We start from the raw sequence: 17,808 nt of genomic DNA on the forward strand, positions 1-17,808 counted from the left end.
ATTGGCTCTCGCAAGCTCTCTTTCCCTGCTGCAGCTGTCTTATCACCGCATGTGGGTTAGTTTTGTTGCTCTGCCAGCTTAGCAATATTTAGCATCCTCAGCCCCAGTAGAATAAACTGGAGGTCTCAGAATGGAGGATTTTTCAAACTGCCTACATGCTGACAAACTCCCAGATGCCCCCTGAACCACACAGAAATGCAGGAAGCAGAGCAGAAGCCAGACACAGCACAAGCCATGCACAAACACAGGCACAGGCAAGCAAAGATCACTGTAGGGGAATGCAAGGAAGATATGCGTCTCTTCTGCAATCCAAATCATCCTACTTGACAACAAATTATACGACATTGAACAGATGTCCAGGATGTACTCAGGAATTGCTAGCGGCAACCGTGGTATAGGCTTCAGCAGGACATTTTTATTCCCATTTAATTTAGGGTCCCCTTTCAATTCACATATGGCCAAGTGAAGTCTCTGCTATTACCTGCAATAGTCTTCTGTTCATCAAATTACTTTCAAAAATTGATGGAATGATTGATTCAAAAGGCAGAGTGACAGGGAGAGATGAATTGCAAAAGAGAAACAGAGATCTTCCATCCACGGGTTCACTCCCTCAAATGCCTACAGCAGCCAGGGCTGGGCCAGGCTGAAGCCAGGAACCAGGAACTCCATCCAGGTCTCCCACATGGGTGGCAGGGGTCCACGTACTTGGGCCATCCTCTGCTGCCTTTAGAAGGCACATTAGCAGGAACCTGGATTGGAAGCAGAGTAGCCAGGACTGGAACTGGTACTCTAGTATGAGATGCTGGCTTAACCTGCTGTGCCACAACACCAGCCTCCATCAAACCACTTTTTGCAACCATTCATTAGCAACATTTATAGAGTGCTTGCCACCAGCTAGCCACTATTCTGGGGGCTGGAGTACAAGAGTTCCATCCATGCCTTCTACCTACAATCTATAGGATAAGAGATAATAAAATGAAACAAATGAAATTGCTTCACACAGTTCTTAGAAATGAAATTGAAGAGTTTATTGTGGTGCAAAAACAATTTGAAATCCATTCATTATTTTCTCATGACACATATTTTCTACAAATTTGCTAAGGACCGCTGTATGTAGAGAAGACAACTAGTGAGTGATGTGTACAATGAAAACAGATTTAAAAGCTGGATTAGTAGACAGAGAGCAATGAGGCGGAATGGGATAGCATCTAGAATAGTTTCTGGAATGGTTAGTAAGTATATAATAAGAGGGAATGGAAGGCCAGCACCGCGGCTCTCTAGGCTAATCCTCCGCCTGCAGCGCCGGCACACTGGGTTCTAGTCCCGGTCGGGGTGCTGGTTCTGTCCCGGTTGCTCCTCTTCCAGGCCAGCTCTCTGCTGTGGCCCGGGAAGGCAGTGGAGGATGGCCCAAGTCCACGGGCCCTGCACCCGCATGGGAGACCAGGAGGAAGCACCTGGCTCCTGGCTTCGGATCGGCGCAGCACGCCGGCCGTAGCAGCCATTTGGGGGGTGAACCAACAGAAGGAAGACCTTTCTCTCTCTCTCTCTCTCTCTCTCTCTCTCTCACTGTCTAACTCTGCCTGTCCAAAAAAAAAAAAAAGTGATTGGAGACACCCTCCTTGAGAATGTGATGGTTAAGATGAGAACTTCAGTGAAGTGAGAGAGCCAGCTGCCAAACAAATATCTGAAGGCAAAAAAAAAAAAAAAAAAGAGAGAGAGAGAGAGCAAAGAGTATGTGCAAAGGCATGGAGGTAGGAATGTACCTGTAGTATCTGAGATATACCAAATAGGCTGGTGTGTCTGGAGAGAAATCAGCGAGAGAGGCAATGATAAGAGCTGATTTGGGGAAGAAGTCAGGGAGAGGGGTACAGAGCCTAACAGAAAAATCTCCATAGAGATTCTGAATGTGATGGGAACCCATTAGGTGGTTTTGAGCAGGGTGGAAACATGATCAGATTAAGGTTAGAAAGGGATCCATCTGGCCCATGCCAATCATGGAAGCTGGGATATCATTCAGGAGCCCACAAGGCATTTAGACAAAATGTGTTGGTGGCATGAACTGGGCTGAGAGACGATGCCATTGGTTGGATTGAGGTTAGAGTTTGAAGATGGAAGCAATAGGACTTGCTGATGGGCTGGATAAGGAGTATGAAGAAAACAGAGGCATCAAAGACTTCTGGATTTCTGGCCTGAACAATTGGAAGAATAGCAAAGAATGGGAAAGGGTTGGGTTTGGAAGGAATCTGCATCAAAAGTTTTTTTTTTTTCTTTTTTTTTTTTCTTTTTTTTTTTTTTTTTTTTTGACAGAGTGGACAGTGAGAGAGACAGAGACAGAGAGAAAGGTCTTCCTTTGCCGTTGGTTCACCCTCCAATGGCCGCTGCGGCTGGCGCGCTGCGGCTGGCACACCGTGCTGATCCGATGGCAGGAGCCAGGAGCCAGGTGCTTTTCCTGGTCTCCCATGGGGTGCAGGGCCCAAGCACCTGGGCCATCCTCCACTGCACTCCCTGGCCACAGCAGAGAGCTGGCCTGGAAGAGGGGCAACCGGGACAGAATCCGGCGCCCCAACCGGGACTAGAACCTGGTGTGCCGGCGCCGCAAGGCAGAGGATTAGCCTAGTGAGCCGCGGCGCCGGCCAACATCAAGAGTTTTGTTTTGGACAGGATACTTTTAAGATGCTCATTGAACATCCAAGTGGTAATGTGAAGGGGGCAGTTGTATTTATGAACCTGAACTTCAGGAGCAGTTAGAGTGACAGATGTGATCTTGAGATCAATTAGCGTATAAATGATATTTCTACCATGGGATGGAATGAGCCTACTGAGGAGGGACTATGTAGATGTGGAGGGAAACCAAGAGAGACACCCAGGCACAAGCCATTTGGAGGTCAAAAGAGAAGGGAGGTCCCACAAAGAAGCCCTGAGAAGCAACAGTAAGTGAGATGGAAAGAAAACCAGGAAAGGTTGAGGTCCCAAAGCCAAGTGAGGAAACAGTGCCTGGGCCAGGGGAGTGGCCTTGTGCTGCTCTATCAAGTACTACAATGGTTAAACCAGTCTAGCAAGATGAGCCTGTTAGTGGCCTGGAGAAGTGGTGTGGGAGCAAATTCCGAGTCAATTTTTGTTCAAGGGAGAATGAAACAGGAAGGAGTGGCTATAGTGAGAACAGAAAACATTTTTTGAGATAAAGGAAAAGTAAAATGGGAAGAAAGCTGGGGGAAAATAGAGATCAGGAGATGTGATCATAACAACTCTTGTCCATTAAAAAAAAAAAAAAAAAAGCCATGACCTTAACTCCTCATCCTCTCCAAGCCTGTAGGACACAGGACTCAGAGTCTCTGGAACAACCAAACTTGTTGATGCAAAGTAGAGTGGTAACTGCGGAGGAGTGGGGAGTGGGGCAAGGACCTGACATACCCCTTCAGTAAGTTCTAGAGATCCTCTACAAAACATCGTGCCTATACTTAACAATACTGCTTTGTACACTGAAAATCTGTTAAGAGGGCAGAATTTACATTAAGTATTCTTTCTGCAAGTTTTTTAAATGAACAGAAATGTCAGTAGTTATGTTCATTCTCTTCTAAACTGCATCAAATCGCATCAAAATACCTCAAGTCTAGGGACCACTGAGGAATTAAAGAGGCTGTAATAATAATGAGGATGATAATAACAATACAATAGATACTAGGGGACATATATATATAATATATATATGACTTTAAAAATTCATGGGGGACAGGATTTAGTGTTTATTTTGGTGCAAAAATATTTGAAATCTATGTACATAGGGAGTCTTCAAAAAACTTTGTGTGCTATGAAAAAGCTACAGGAATTTCAAAAAACTTCCTGCACCAAAATAAACTTAACTTTCAATTGCATTTTTCACCAAATCTTTGGAGCCCCCATATATGTATGTATATATATTCCCCTCTCTCATTTAAATCTGAAAAATACCTTAAGAAGTAGTGCTATTGGGAATGGGCATTTGGCCCAGTGGTTAAGATGCCCACATCCCATGTTGCAGAGACTGGGCTTGATGCCTGGTTCTGACTCTGATCCCAGCTTCCTGCTAATGCAGACTCGGAGGCAGCAGTGATGGCTCAAGCAGTTGAATCCCTGGTACTTACATGAAGGTCCTGGATTGAGTTCTCAGCTCCTGACTCTGGCTGTAACCCAACTAGCCATTGGGGGCATCTGGGGAGTAAAACAGAGGATGGAAGCGTGCTCTCTCTCTCTCCCTCCCCCTCTCAATTAAATAACAATTTTAAAGTATTATTGTCATCTTTCCTCTTGAAAACTTGGAATGATTAAGTAATTTGCCTAAAGAAACAGAGTTAAGCATTAATATCCAAATGTGAATCCAGACTTGTTTGAAGAAAAAGTTGTGTTCTTTCCACTTCTCTGTTCTAACATGAGAAGGACAAATTGTTAACTCTCCAGTCCCAAAGTCTCACCTTCAAATGGTCTGATTAAGTGGAATGCTATCTAGATGATCTTAGGTCCCTTCAGACACAACTTTCCTTGGATTCTGCCACTCATTTACATAGTAAGAGTTTCCTTTCATATTTCAGATTAATTTCACATTTCTCCATGGACAGTCATTTTGAATTTGAGTATAGCCTTGATCCAGTTCATTTTTTCCATTGTGAAAGTAATATATGCTGATTAAAAATGTTTATTATAGAAAAATGTAAAACTATAAAATATAAAAGTAGGAAAAATATCATCCACAGCCCACACGCACCAATGGCTTTTGTTGAATTTCCTTCTAAGGTATTATTTATACAGTTGTCATTTTATACATTTACTTTGTGTTATTGTAGTCATAATGTATATACTGAACACCGTGAGAGTTTTCATTTCACCATAAATACTTGCATTTCTTCATACTATCCATTATCATGTGTTTTTGAAGGCTAGGTTGTGATTTCGTACAGTGAGATTCTCTTCCTCCTGCCCCACTATGCCCTTGAAAACATTAAGGCTAAGTTTTAAACTAAGAGCAAGGTACCAACAGCAGCAAAGCCCTTGGAGCCATGTTTTTAGACAAAGCATCTAATTATAAGGAAACCCAGGTCAGTGATACTCACATATTCTCCCATTTCCAACGTAGTTCTCAAAACTTCTTCCTACAAAGGATCTACTTTGGCAAGCATAAGAGTACATCAAAATTTTGTGGAAAAAATCAAATTAAATGATGTTTATTTGGATACAAGAAACTGAAATCCATGCATAGTTTTTTTTCGCAAGTTGCATTTTCCATGAACTTTTTGAAGACCTCTCATACCTGACTTTGGGGTTAATAACCAATGCTATTAGCCTGTTGAAAACATTTCGGAAACCTTTGGAATTATTAGCATGGCAACCCCCTATCTGCCTAGCAAAGCCCTTCCAAACCACTACAAATGCATGTGAATGCTGTTTGTGAACATCTACTGAAGGCTGCTACTTCTTCAGCATTGGAAAGAGGTAACTGTTAACTATGGTAATGCAGGGATGACCCTGACTAGTTGTCCCTCCCACTCATGAATTTCATATTGTACAGTTAATTTAATTCATTTAATATCCAACATCTTCTTGGGCACTTTCCTGACTTGGTGAGTGTCACAGACTCCTAGGCCTACTAGAGCAGCTTTGTCCCTGAAGACATAGTCCTTGTAAAGGAGCCACCACGGGAAAAGACGTCATTGCATGACCAAAAGGAATATGAAGACACAGTCTGTACTTGACATCTCTGGTGAATGCAGCCATTCAGCTGTCTTTGCATTTGCACTCTCCATTATTGTGGTTGTCATGCTGGCCCTGGTAGAAGTCCCTGGCAGGTCTCCTGTTTCCTGGGTATAATGCAATCTGCAAGGTTGCTTACATACCAGCTGTTGACCAACAAAACAGTGACTTATTACTGAATAGGTACAGCCTGTTCTTAACATGCAACAAAGGCTATGCGAAATATGAACTTAGAACCACCAAACAGAATCTCCTTTCATTCTTTATCATGCATACTCTATTTCTTTTTGTCTGTCATTTCCTTTTGAACTGCTTTGTAAGTAGTATTACCAATATATTTCTATCTGATCAGAAGTGATTCATATGGTAAGGCATTAAAATCAAACTATTAATAAGTAGTAGAAATCTTTTTCTTGCCAAGACTATTGGTACCTAGAAAGTTGTATCTTCTTGATTGCTTTACCTCTCATGGGAACTTAAATTTCCTTTTAATTTAAAAGCACTTTTTCTAAGCATCTGAGAGTAATAAATATAGCCCTTGGGTTTTGATGGAGCCAGAATATAAGGAAAACTATCTTTTTTGGGAAAGTACATACTCGCTAGCTCAAAGCCTAATATAAATCAGGTTAAAGCCTCCCAGGCTAGCATTCACTCTCCCTAGGTAGACACTTGAGGAAAGAGACCAACTACTTGGGGAATGAAAGATTTACAGTAGCAGTTGTTGGAACAACTGGCCCTCAGCCTGTCCAAACATTCTCCTAGATTTATAACATAAAATTACCGTACCAGAATGAGCCTCCAGGGAGCCCGAACAACCAACTGACAAGCTGTTCTGCTCCTTATTAAGGCTAAGCCTAGTCCCTCTCCTTCTAAATCCCAAAGCACTCAAGCTAGGCCAAGTTTTTAAGCCCCCCAGGGGAAATCACCTGCTTGTTATCATTTCATCATTCTGGCATTGTGAAATAGCAAATAGAGAAGTTATTTTCAAGGAGCAAGACAAAACAGTGATGCTTCCATTTGGTCTCTGAATGCCACAGGGTACATTTTCATCTGCGTTAAACGTTAATCTCACCTACTCATCTATGATGCTGGCCACTCCATAAAAAGGTCAAGGTCAGGCAGCAGAGCAGCATCAGAGGAAAGCAATGTAGGGATGGAGGAGACCCAAGCTCCCCTTTCAGTTCACAGATGAAGAAACTGGCGCTTTAACAGTGACAACAGCACCAGCAGTGACAGCACACACATTTTCCAAGTGGCTTGATTTTTAAGCCATCTGTCAGGGTGGTCTAATTTCTCCAAGACTGTGCTGGGTCTTTTCTGAAGGTTTTCAATGTATGAGTTGACTTTTTCTCCAATAACAAACAAAAGAGATATTGTTAGTGTCCCCATCTGTAAAATAAGTAGCTAGATGACTTGCTCAAGGTCACAGAATCAGCTAAGTGACCTTGTATATTGGATGGGGATACTACTAAAAATGCTAAATATTAACTATTTGTATTATAATATATTATAGTAAAGTCATGTCATGATAATAACTATTATACATTTAAATTTTCTAAATTTTATTTTTGAATTTTTTTTACAAAGCTCCATTTTTCTAAAAAGTTTTATGCATGGACTATTTCATTCAAGATAGCTGCAATAAGTACATTACTGGCAAGGGCAATCAGGAGACAAAAGCCTCTATTCCACATAAAAATGGTCCTCTGGTTTCATAAGATGTTGAATGAAACACCAACTCTGTATCAGAAGAAGACACTAAGATAATATCTATTGGATCAAAATATGAATCTCGCTTTCAGAAGTAAAATAGTTGGGCCGGCGCCGCGGCTCACTAGGCTAATCCTCCACCTAGCGGCGCCGGCACACCGGGTTCTAGTCCCGGTCGGGGCGCCGGATTCTGTCCCGGTTGCCCCTCTTCCAGGCCAGCCCTCTGCTGTGGCCAGGGAGTGCAGTGGAGGATGGGCCAGGTGCTTGGGCCCTGCACCCCATGGGAGACCAGGAAAAGCACCTGGCTCCTGGCTCCTGCCATCGGATCAGCGCGGTGCGCCGGCCGCAGCGCGCCGGCCGCGGCGGCCATTGGAGGGTGAACCAACGGCAAAGGAAGACCTTTCTCTCTGTCTCTCTCTCTCACTGTCCACTCTGCCTGTCAAAAAAAGAAAAAAAAAAAAAAAAAAAAAAAGTAAAATAGTTGATCATCTGAGTCCAGTGACCAAACTTTGGAAATGAAAATCTAGTACAGATGGCCTTGGATGTGAGCTAGCAACAGTACTCTTTCAAGAACACTTGAAAAAGATACTATCCTAGAATTCGTCAGTGTGTATTTAATCAGTGTAAATAATGTATGTATTGGTGTGGGGGGGTGTTATGTATGAATATAAAGTATAGAATGGTATTTTAACTCCCTTTGTGTGATACATAGTCACATATTCATAAGATTTTTAACTCTTACAATTTTAGAAACCATAGGTAAGCCCCAGTAAAATTGTGGAGCTAGAGTGGCAGCAGGAAGTCTGGCGTTCTCTCCTAGTCATCAGAAGTGCTAGCACTGAGAAGGCACTCAGTCTCCAGCCTGGATTTCAGCCGAGTCCCACACACGTGTCCTTTCCATATCAGAAAGCGTAGAACCAGTTCCTGGAAAAAGGTGCTTTAAGATGAGTGTCTTAGAACACTATTAAAATGTGCTTTTCCTTTAAGAGACTTGGGAGTTCTTCCCCAGTGTTTGCCACTCTAGCCCTGGTGAGTCTGTTGATTACTGAATAAATTCAATGAAGCAATGCTTGAAAAGCAATTGAAACCCAAGCTGATTGGTCTGGTAACAGCAGCCAGTCTACTTGAAATTACAAGCGCACCTCCTGGAAATGAAACTTGTCATACCCAGCAAAGCTGTTGACTGCCTGTCACATCTGGGGAATTCTTCGAGGAGCTGAACTAGCCTAACAGATAGGCTCAAAAAAAAAAAAAAAATGCCTAGCAACATGAACATGGAAAACTTCCGGAGCCCTTCCCTCCTTGGAGGCTCGGGGCTGCTGTGTGGCTGTGAGCTCTCGTCCTTACTGGTTTCTCGTGGCCTGGTTGTTGCACTTCAGGTGGCCTTTCTTGAAAAGTTGATGAGATACTCGATAAAAAAAAGTCTTAAATAATTATAGTACTTACCATTCGCATGTTTCTCCTGTAAAAAAAAATTCTTCCAGTTGCTCAACTTATTTTAGGGGCTGCCTCACTCTCAAGCCTTAAACACATAGAGTTAAAAGATCCATGTGTGTCTGGAACTTGGCTTTAACTGCTCTTGCAAACTGATGTCCTAATTATGAAGAGCCACAAATGGTGTCATTCTCTCAAGTAGCCTCTACCACCAAATGTAAACCAGATTTTTGTTTTTTTTCCTAGGAATGAATAAAAATAAAATGTCGTTCCTTTTCAGGGAATTGAAATTGTCAGCAGTACCCAGTGTAATCCCAATAATTTTCTTTACATTCAGTATTTCAGGGACCCACTGAAAAGTAGTTCATTTTGAAATTTTTCCTTGCTGCTAATTTTAGCTTCTTTAGCTACTAATGTATTCTACTGTATCTTATTTTAGGCAACTATGGCCAAAAATCTGTATTGGTCACACTTTATTCATACTCTAAAAACTATATTTGTTGTTTTAGCTAATAAAATTGCTCTGATGAAGTTTCTAAGGTTAAAAACTTGACTGAGCTCACCTAGCTCTAGTTCATCATGTGTGGAAACAAAAAAAAAAGTGCAGTATAATTAAAGTTTAGTAAAAATGAGTTTATTAAATTGTATCTATCCAGTTTCTATCCAATTATCCAAAATGTTAGATAAAGGCCATAGTGTGCACACAGGAAGGTATATAGAGTGCCTAGCTTTAAAATCATTTAGGAGATATCTCTCTAAGTATAAATATATCTATATCTATTTATATCTATATAGATATATATAGAAAGAGATTTCACACAATGCCTGGCATTTTAAAGGCTTCTAGTTAACATTTTTGGAAGACAAGATGAAGATGGAAGGGAGGGAAGAGAATGGGAGGCTGCAACACAACTGAAAGCAATGCCAGGTTTTTATGAGACTGGAGCTCAGTTCCCATGTATCTATCTGTGCATAACGCTCAACTAGGAGTGTTTCACTGCAGTGGACTGATAAGGAAGAAGTTGACACATCTTTCGGAGATATCCAGAAATGCATAGCAAAGTTACAGACCCAAAGATAGGCTCTGAACAGAAAATAATTACATTCCACCTTGTATAACTGGTATTTCAATTAAATGCAGTAAACTTATAATTGCTAGCTAAAAATATCCACCTTTCACAGCACAGTAGCATGACTGTAGTTCACAACAATGTAGTATATACTGTATGAAGAACTGGAAGAGAGAGCCCCTGGGCTCTAAACACCAAAAAAAGGAAACAGAAATGCTAATTACCCGATTTGGTCAATTTACAGTGTATATGCACTGTATTTCACAAGAATGTATAAACATTGCATTTTAATAAAGAAAAAAAGAAGATGGTAGATGCAAGTAGGAACTATAAGGCAGGCACCTCTGGAAGATAAGCGTAAAAAGAGTATGCACATTAAGTGTGAATGTATAGAAACTCCTGAGAATTGGCAAAAATTACAGTTGTTGTCTAAGGTGGTTTACACTGTGCCCTTACTATGTTGAATACCTTCTATTTGTCATCATCATTTGTTAAAAATGAACTGGGAAAGTTGTTTAGCTTTTTGAAGGCATGGTTTCTTCATCTCTAAAACATGTGCAATTAAATCTACATAACTAGTTCTACTGAACATTGATTAGAAAACACAAATGAACTGCCTTGGATTTTCAGGAATCCTTTTGATAAAGAACCATAGAGTCAGAGGCAGGTCATTCTCATCAAAATTACAAACAACATCAGTAAGTGCTTGGAATGAGACCTATGAGGCTTTTGGTGTAAATTTAAAAACATCACCATTTAGAGTGAAAAAACTATCTTTTGTTATTTATTTATTTATTTATTTTGATAGGCAGAGTGGACAGTGAGAGAGAGAGAGACAGAGAGAAAGGTCTTCCTTTGCCGTTGGTTCACCCTCCAGTGGCCGCCACGGCCAGCGCACTGTACTGCGCTGATCCGATGGCAGGAGCCAGGTGCTTCTCCTGGTCTCCCATGGGGTGCAGGGCCCAAGCACTTGGGCCATCCTCCACTGCACTCCCGGGCCACAGCAGAGAGCTGGCCTGGAAGAGGGGCAACCGGGACAGAATCTGGCGCCTCGACCGGGACTAGAACCCGGTGTGCCAGTGCCGCAAGGCGGAGGATTAGCCTAGTGAGCCGCGGCACCGGCAGAAAAAAACTATCTTTTAAAGACACTTATCATGCCCATTGTGTAAAAAATTTTCCTTGTTTATGTGAAAGGCAGAATGACAAAGAGAGGGAGAGACACAGAGAGAAGCTCTTCCATCCTCTGGTTCAATCCCCCAAATGCCTGCCATGGCCAGGGCTGAGCCAGGCTGAAGCCAGGAGACAGGAACTCATCCCAGTCTCCCACATGGGTGGCAGGAAATGAAGTATTTGGATCATCACCTTCTGCCTCCCAGGTGCATTAGCAGGGAGCTGGATCAGAAGCTGCACTCTGGAGCCAGCATTGTGGCAAAGTGGGTAAAGCCGCCACTGGCAGTGCCGGCATTACATATAGGTGCTGGTTTATATCCGTCATTCCACTTCCAATCCAGCTCCCTGCTAATGCACCTGAGAAAGCAGCAGAAGATGGTCCAAATACTCAGGCCCCTGTCATCCATATGGGAGACCTGGATAAAGTTGCTGGTTCCCAGCTTCGATCTGGCCCAGGCCTTGCCATTGCACAATTTGGAGAGTGAACTAGCAGATGGAAGATCAATCTGTGTTTGTGTGTGTGTCTGTGTCTATTCTTTCTCTGTAACTCTACCTTTCAAATAAATAAATAAGTCTTTTAAAAAAGAAGTTAGGCCGGCGCCGCGGCTCACTAGGATAATCCTCCGCCTAGCGGCGCCGGCACACCGGGTTCCAGTCCCGGTTGGGGCGCCAGATTCTGTCCCGGTTGCCCCTCTTCCAGGCCAGCTCTCTCCTGTGGCCCGGGAGTGCAGTGGAGGATGGCCCAGGTGCTTGGGCCCTGCACCCCATGGGAGACCAGGAAAAGCACCTGGCTCCTGGCTCCTGCCATCGGATCAGCGCAGTGCGCCGGCCACAGCACGCCGGCCGCGGCGGCCATTGGAGGGTGAACCAACGGCAAAGGAAGACCTTTCTCTCTGTCTCTCTCTCTCACTGTCCACTCTGCCTGTCAAAAAAATAAAAATAAAAATAAAAAAAAAGAAGAAGTTGCTCTCCAATATGGGATGCTGACATCTCAAGAGGCAGCTTAACCTACTATACCACAACACCCTCACTGCCATACAGATTTTTTAGAATTTAACTTTCTTTAGCAGCTTGCTTTAGTCATGCTAGTTCTACTCATGGTCATCTATAAAATCCTCTATTTAAACAGAAAAGTTTATAAACAATCAAATGGGCAATAATCAAACCTATTTAGATAATGTGACCTATAAATAGACACTCTTGCCAAAGCAATAAAGAGGAATTTCAAGACTGTATTGTACTCTGTGTTTTCATAATGAAGGTTTTTTTTTTTTCTTTTTTTTGGACAGGTAGAGTTAGACAGTAAGAGAGCGAGAGACAGAAAGGTCTTCCTTCCGTTGGTTCACCCCCCAAATGGCTGCTACAGCTGGTGTGCTGTGGCCGGCATGCTGCGCCAATCCGAAGCCAGGAGCCAGGTGCTTCCTCCTGGTCTCCCATGTTGGTTCAGGGCCCAAGCACTTGGGCCATCCTCCACTGCCTTCCCGGGCCACAGCAGAGAGCTGGACTGGAAGAGGAGCAATCGGGACAGAATCTGGTGCCCCAACTGGGACTAGAACCCGGGGTGCCAGCGCCACAGGTGGAGGATTAGCCAAGTGAGTGTCTTATAAATTGGTGCTTTTTCAAGAAGTAAGAGGAGATTCAATTCTGTACTTTTGAGAGCAAAGGGGAGAATGGCCAATAGTCATTCTTTCCTCCCCATAGCAAGCAAGCAGTTCTCTCAAGACTCCACTGAGTAGGGGAATGGGCCAGGCAAAATAAGGGGACATCTGGTGTCATGACAGAGCAGCTGCTCCCAATGTCCTGAAAACCACCAGGCCTCCCATGTGATCAGCCAGGCTCCACAGCTGCCCAATTGTTCATTCTCTCAGCAGATCCTTTACGTGTTTGAAAGCAGTGAGCGTCAACATGAAGTATGGAGCACTATTCTATCCTATTGAAGGCTTCCACACATTTGCCTTCAGTCCCTCACACAATCCAAAAAACTGAGTCATCCATGTAGTGTTTGCATTGATGGCATGGGAATTCCAGCTCTATGACATTCAATAAGTTATTCTACATTTTAAAGGCTTAGTCATTTCTCCTGGAAACAGGAATGACAATACTGAGAGCTATGGAGAAGATCAAATGAGATTTATATGTGTAAAATGCTTTAAAAGAGCATTGGCACGTGGCAGTTGCTATTACACTCACTTTTATTCCCATCCTAGGCACACACATTAATTTCATTTAGCAGCCATTCTCCTTGAGTCTAGATATGCTTATTCCTTAACTCTCTAGGAGAAATAAGCAACAAGAGCTAAAAATAAAGAAAATTAGAAAATGTTCTCATTAAAAATATGGCAATACCTAATTTATCTTAAGTTCCTTATACAGAACTCTTGAGTATGCAAAATATACACAAGAAACAAAGAACTAAGAAAAGAAAAAACACTAATTATAGTGTTGGCATTGATATCAGACAATCCGTGCCTTCAATGCCACACAGTCACGGGCACTAAATGCCTGGTACTCCCACCCATTTCGGTTGGAAATCAGGGAGGCAGAATGGATGAACATCGTCAGAACAGTTACTCAGACCTAGGAACCATGAACTCCAAATGTGAGCAGTTTGGGGCCTGTATACATAGGCCCAAATATCCCCAGCATCCCTGCCAGTCAATGAGAACATTATTAAGTCAGACCAAAAGAAAATGATGGCTTTTCATTCTAGTGAACGCTGTCAAAAAGGACAGCTGTGTTCACTCCATCTTAGAGAAGTTTCTATCCAAGAGAATCAACGTGTTTTTATCTGGCAACAAGAGCTAACCCATACTTAAACAGGAAATTTACTTCTATACAACATTTAATGCTTTAATTTCTCTAATTTATAATCTACATATTTGTATAAATACAGTGACTGTTCCCAAGTGATGAGAAAAACATGGTTGGTAGCATTTGGCTGAATTGTGAGGGTTTTCATTTTTCTGAGGCTTCTTTGTGGGAAAGGCACTGCTGATTGAAATGTACATCCTCCCATCCAAGAGAACCACACTAATGTTATACCAGAATTGCTTTCTGGGACAGGGTTAGCAGGTTTGGAATGGCTAACATTGCCCAGCTATGTAACTCTGGAAATCTGTATATGCATCTACATATGCATATGCACAGCCAGATTTCCCTATTGCTGTGATAGGCACGTGGATGTGTATAAAACCTCTCTCCAATTTTGCTCTCCGAAGAGAGCAATTCAATGAGAGGTTCTGTTTTCATCATCTTGTGTACACTCACACATTGCTCTGTGACAGTTACAACCCAGAAAGCTGTTGACAGCCCCTAAATTTTGCCAGATCCTTCCCTTTCCTCACTCATCAGAACCTCCTCAGGCTGTGGCTTAGTAGTATTCAAAGGCATCATAACAAAAAGCACATTCTTTCTGCTCACCAGTGCAAAACAAGGTTTCTAGGGCATGTGGGAAAGAGACTCTACTCATTTTGGTTTCACTGCAGGTTAAAGTACTGCCCAAATCACCGCTCTATCTTCCAGGGTCCTGACCTGTGCCTACCTTAAGTGCTTGGAGCAACAAAGATGAAGTTCTGGATAAGCTCATATATTTCCTCCAAGTCATCTCAGAGCTTTCCAGTTTCTGTTGAGTACATCCCCATGTTCCCAGAACTGAGGTTCAAAAACTTCAAGTCATCTTTGTTCTCTTCCCTTCACCCTCGTAAATCAACCTACTTTGTGATTCTTTTTATTATCTTTCACACACTCTCTTCCTCTCCATCATGCAGCAATCCCTAATCCAGACCTTTTACATTTTACCTCAAGAATGCCACAAAATCCCTGAGGCTGGGCCCTGACTCTAACCCCACCCCAAGATTAAATTACCTCTAATGAAGTTGTGTTTGTGTTTAGCAAGGTATCTAACAGAGGCCATATCCAAGCTGGGCATAGCTGAGATTAAATCTCAACTCATTGATCAGCTAAGTGATCTTGGGCAACTAATTTAGCCTCTGAGTGTTATAGGATTGAAGTAAGAATCAACAAGGTAATGCATGATTTCAAAAAAAAAGACATGCATGATTTCAAAAATGCAGCAAAAATAATGTATATTTTAATTCTATTTCCCCACTCACTTTTTTGAAATCTAGTATATGGTGAATTAGGTGCAAATCTTTTAGCACTGAAGACCATCTAAGCTTGACCCCAACCTTCCTTTCTAGCCTTACTTTTTAAGTTGCCTAAGGGGCCACTCAATCAAATATTTGAACATAATATTTTAAATATTCATTTTCTCTTATTTTCTCCTAGCACTTTTTTCTTAGCCCTCTATCTTTCCCTTGCTAGACTTTTCTCAGAACTTTCATCACAACTTCTTGATTTTGATTACACAATCATGCCAACAACAAATCATATATACAGTGTTGGTCCAATAAGATTACAATGATGCTGAAAAATTTCTATCACTCAGTGACATGGTCGACATTATAACAACATAGCGTGGTGCATAATGTGATGCATTATCAATGTATTTATCATGAAGCTGGTACAAACTGTGCTGCCAATTATATAAAAGTATTGCACATGCAATTACATAGAGTACCTAAGACTTGATAATGATAATAGACAACTATGCTACTGGATTATGTATTGACTGTACTACTCGTTTTATCATTATTTCAGAGCATACCTTTGTTCATTTTTTACAAGTTCACTATAAACAGTCTATTGTATTATGCTGGCAGTAGACTCAAACATCTCATGGTTACCAAATCTCTTGATTGTATCAATAGTCCATGGTGCATGACTGACCTAGACTACCTAGGTTTGTGTAAGGAACTCTATGATGCTTGCACAATGATGAAACCATCTAATGGTGCAGTTCCCAGAATATATCCCCCATAATTAAGTTATGTGTGGCTGTGTTTCTCCCTCTATTTCTTCCCAAACATGTTTTAGTTCTTATGACTAAAAGCCATGTTGGCCTTCACTAAAAATACAAGGGAATTTACATACAGCATTGATCATTTAAAAGGGACTTAATCATGGAAAGGAAACAAAGTAAATCATTATTTCTTCTTCTCCTTCAAGTACTCAACTCTCAACTTTCTGTGGTTCATATTTTCTATACTATGTATACATATTCATACAGATAGCATATAGAAAGTATAGTTCATACACATGACCTATATATAAACTATATATATGATCTACATATATAGAGAGAAAGTACATATACATATGGTGTATATATTTTTGCTTTATAAATCTTGCTGCGGACCTGGTATCAAATCAAACTCATCCCACCCTGCTCTGTTCAGCAATTCAGTAACAATAACAATGCCAGCATATGTGTGTCGGAGTTGTGGCAAATACTTAACATGCATTATCTCATTTACTTTCCACAGAAAATGATTAGAATGAGAACTACTGTTACTCCCTTTTTCCAGATGAGGAAAGTGAGGTCTTGTCCAAGGGCATACATAGCCAGATGTTGGCAAAACAAAGCCTCACACACAAGCAGCCTGCTCCAGAGGCTGTGTTTGTCACTCCTCTACAGTTATGTGAAGAACTGGGTTGAAGAAGAGCCAGGAGTAGAAGCAGGACCAGTATTGTGGCATAGCCGGTTAAACCACTGGCATCCCCAGTGGGCGCTGGTTCGTATCCTGGCTGCTCTGCTTCCAATCCAGTTCCCTGCTAATGTGCCTGGGAAAGCATCAGAAAATGGCCCAAGTGCTGGGGCCCCTATGCCCACACGGGAAACCCAGATGAAGCTCCTGGCTCTTGGCTTTGGCCTGGCCCAACCATGGAATTTGTGGCCATTTGGGGAGTGAACCAGCAGATAGAAGATCTGTCTGTCTCTCCCTCTCTCTCTCTAACTCTGACTTTCAAATAAATCTTTAAAAAGAAAAGGGAGTAAAAGCAAGGAAACTGCCTAATGGGGGCTACTACAATAATCTCGGAGTGAAGATGGTAATTCAAACCCCAGGGATGATAAACAGCAGTCCAATTTCACATTCGGAATACAGGAGAAGCCAACAGGACTTACTCAAAGACAGAATAACACTAATGACATTCATTATTGACAACGATAATTATACTGATGAATTGAGTGTACAAAACTACTTAATTTCTTACATGTGACATGAAAGAGTCAACACAATCCTAGGAGAGATGGAAAGAAAAGAATTGCTCCTCTTGGGAGAAAATCTGTGGGGCCCCTACATAGTTTTTACCAAAAAAAAAAAAAAAAAAAAAAAAGAAGGAGAAGAAGACAAAAGAGTTAATAACCTTAAAATCGCAGCCTGTGATTTTTATGCCAAGTGTTTCGACCTGGAGCAGTTAGCAGCTATGGTTTGTGCGATGGGTGACAATGAGAATAAACTTGACTAATCAGTCCAGGGACAGAGGGCTACATGACCAGATTAGGATGAGAATGCAAGAGGGATTACTTGGGTTCAAAAAACAACAGAGCTGATAAACTGAATCATTCTTTCTTTGACTTAATTCCATCAGAACTTGAAAAAAATAAAAAACATTTCAAAACAAGGTTCATTGTAGTTATGGATAACATGCGCCCTCCTCCGATAGTCATTTTTACCATTTAACAAATGCCGTGTTCTTCCATTGTCTGATCAAACAGTGCAGTTTTATGTTAGGACCTCCATTCCCCACCAACTTTATTTTGAATCTGTCAAGCCAGTTTAAGGGGTAAACCAACCACAGT

The 17,808-nt window shown here is 41.8% G+C and overlaps 1 protein-coding gene and 1 long non-coding RNA gene across 32 annotated transcripts in view; one reads left to right on the forward strand and one right to left on the reverse strand.

Moving 5' to 3' along the window:
* The window catches only part of TRPM3 (transient receptor potential cation channel subfamily M member 3), a 1,000,643-nt gene that overhangs the window by 804,456 nt on the left and 178,379 nt on the right, over nt 1-17,808 (forward strand). The window lies entirely within an intron of this gene.
* Nucleotides 1-17,808, reverse strand: part of LOC149128715 (uncharacterized) — a 135,884-nt gene that overhangs the window by 48,128 nt on the left and 69,948 nt on the right. Inside the window, exon 3 of one of the 4 annotated variants that reach the window (XR_016236809.1) lies at nt 4,137-4,188. The exons of the other annotated variants lie outside the window; for them this stretch is intronic. This is a non-coding gene — a long non-coding RNA (uncharacterized LOC149128715). Of the gene's footprint in view, nt 1-4,136; nt 4,189-17,808 lie in introns of those variants that run through there. 4 annotated transcript variants of the gene reach the window in all.

Source organism: Oryctolagus cuniculus, chromosome 1, assembly GCF_051225735.1.
Source record: "Oryctolagus cuniculus isolate XC-2025 breed Fujian yellow rabbit chromosome 1, ASM5122573v1, whole genome shotgun sequence".
In the NCBI taxonomy this organism is placed as follows: domain Eukaryota; kingdom Metazoa; phylum Chordata; class Mammalia; order Lagomorpha; family Leporidae; genus Oryctolagus; species Oryctolagus cuniculus.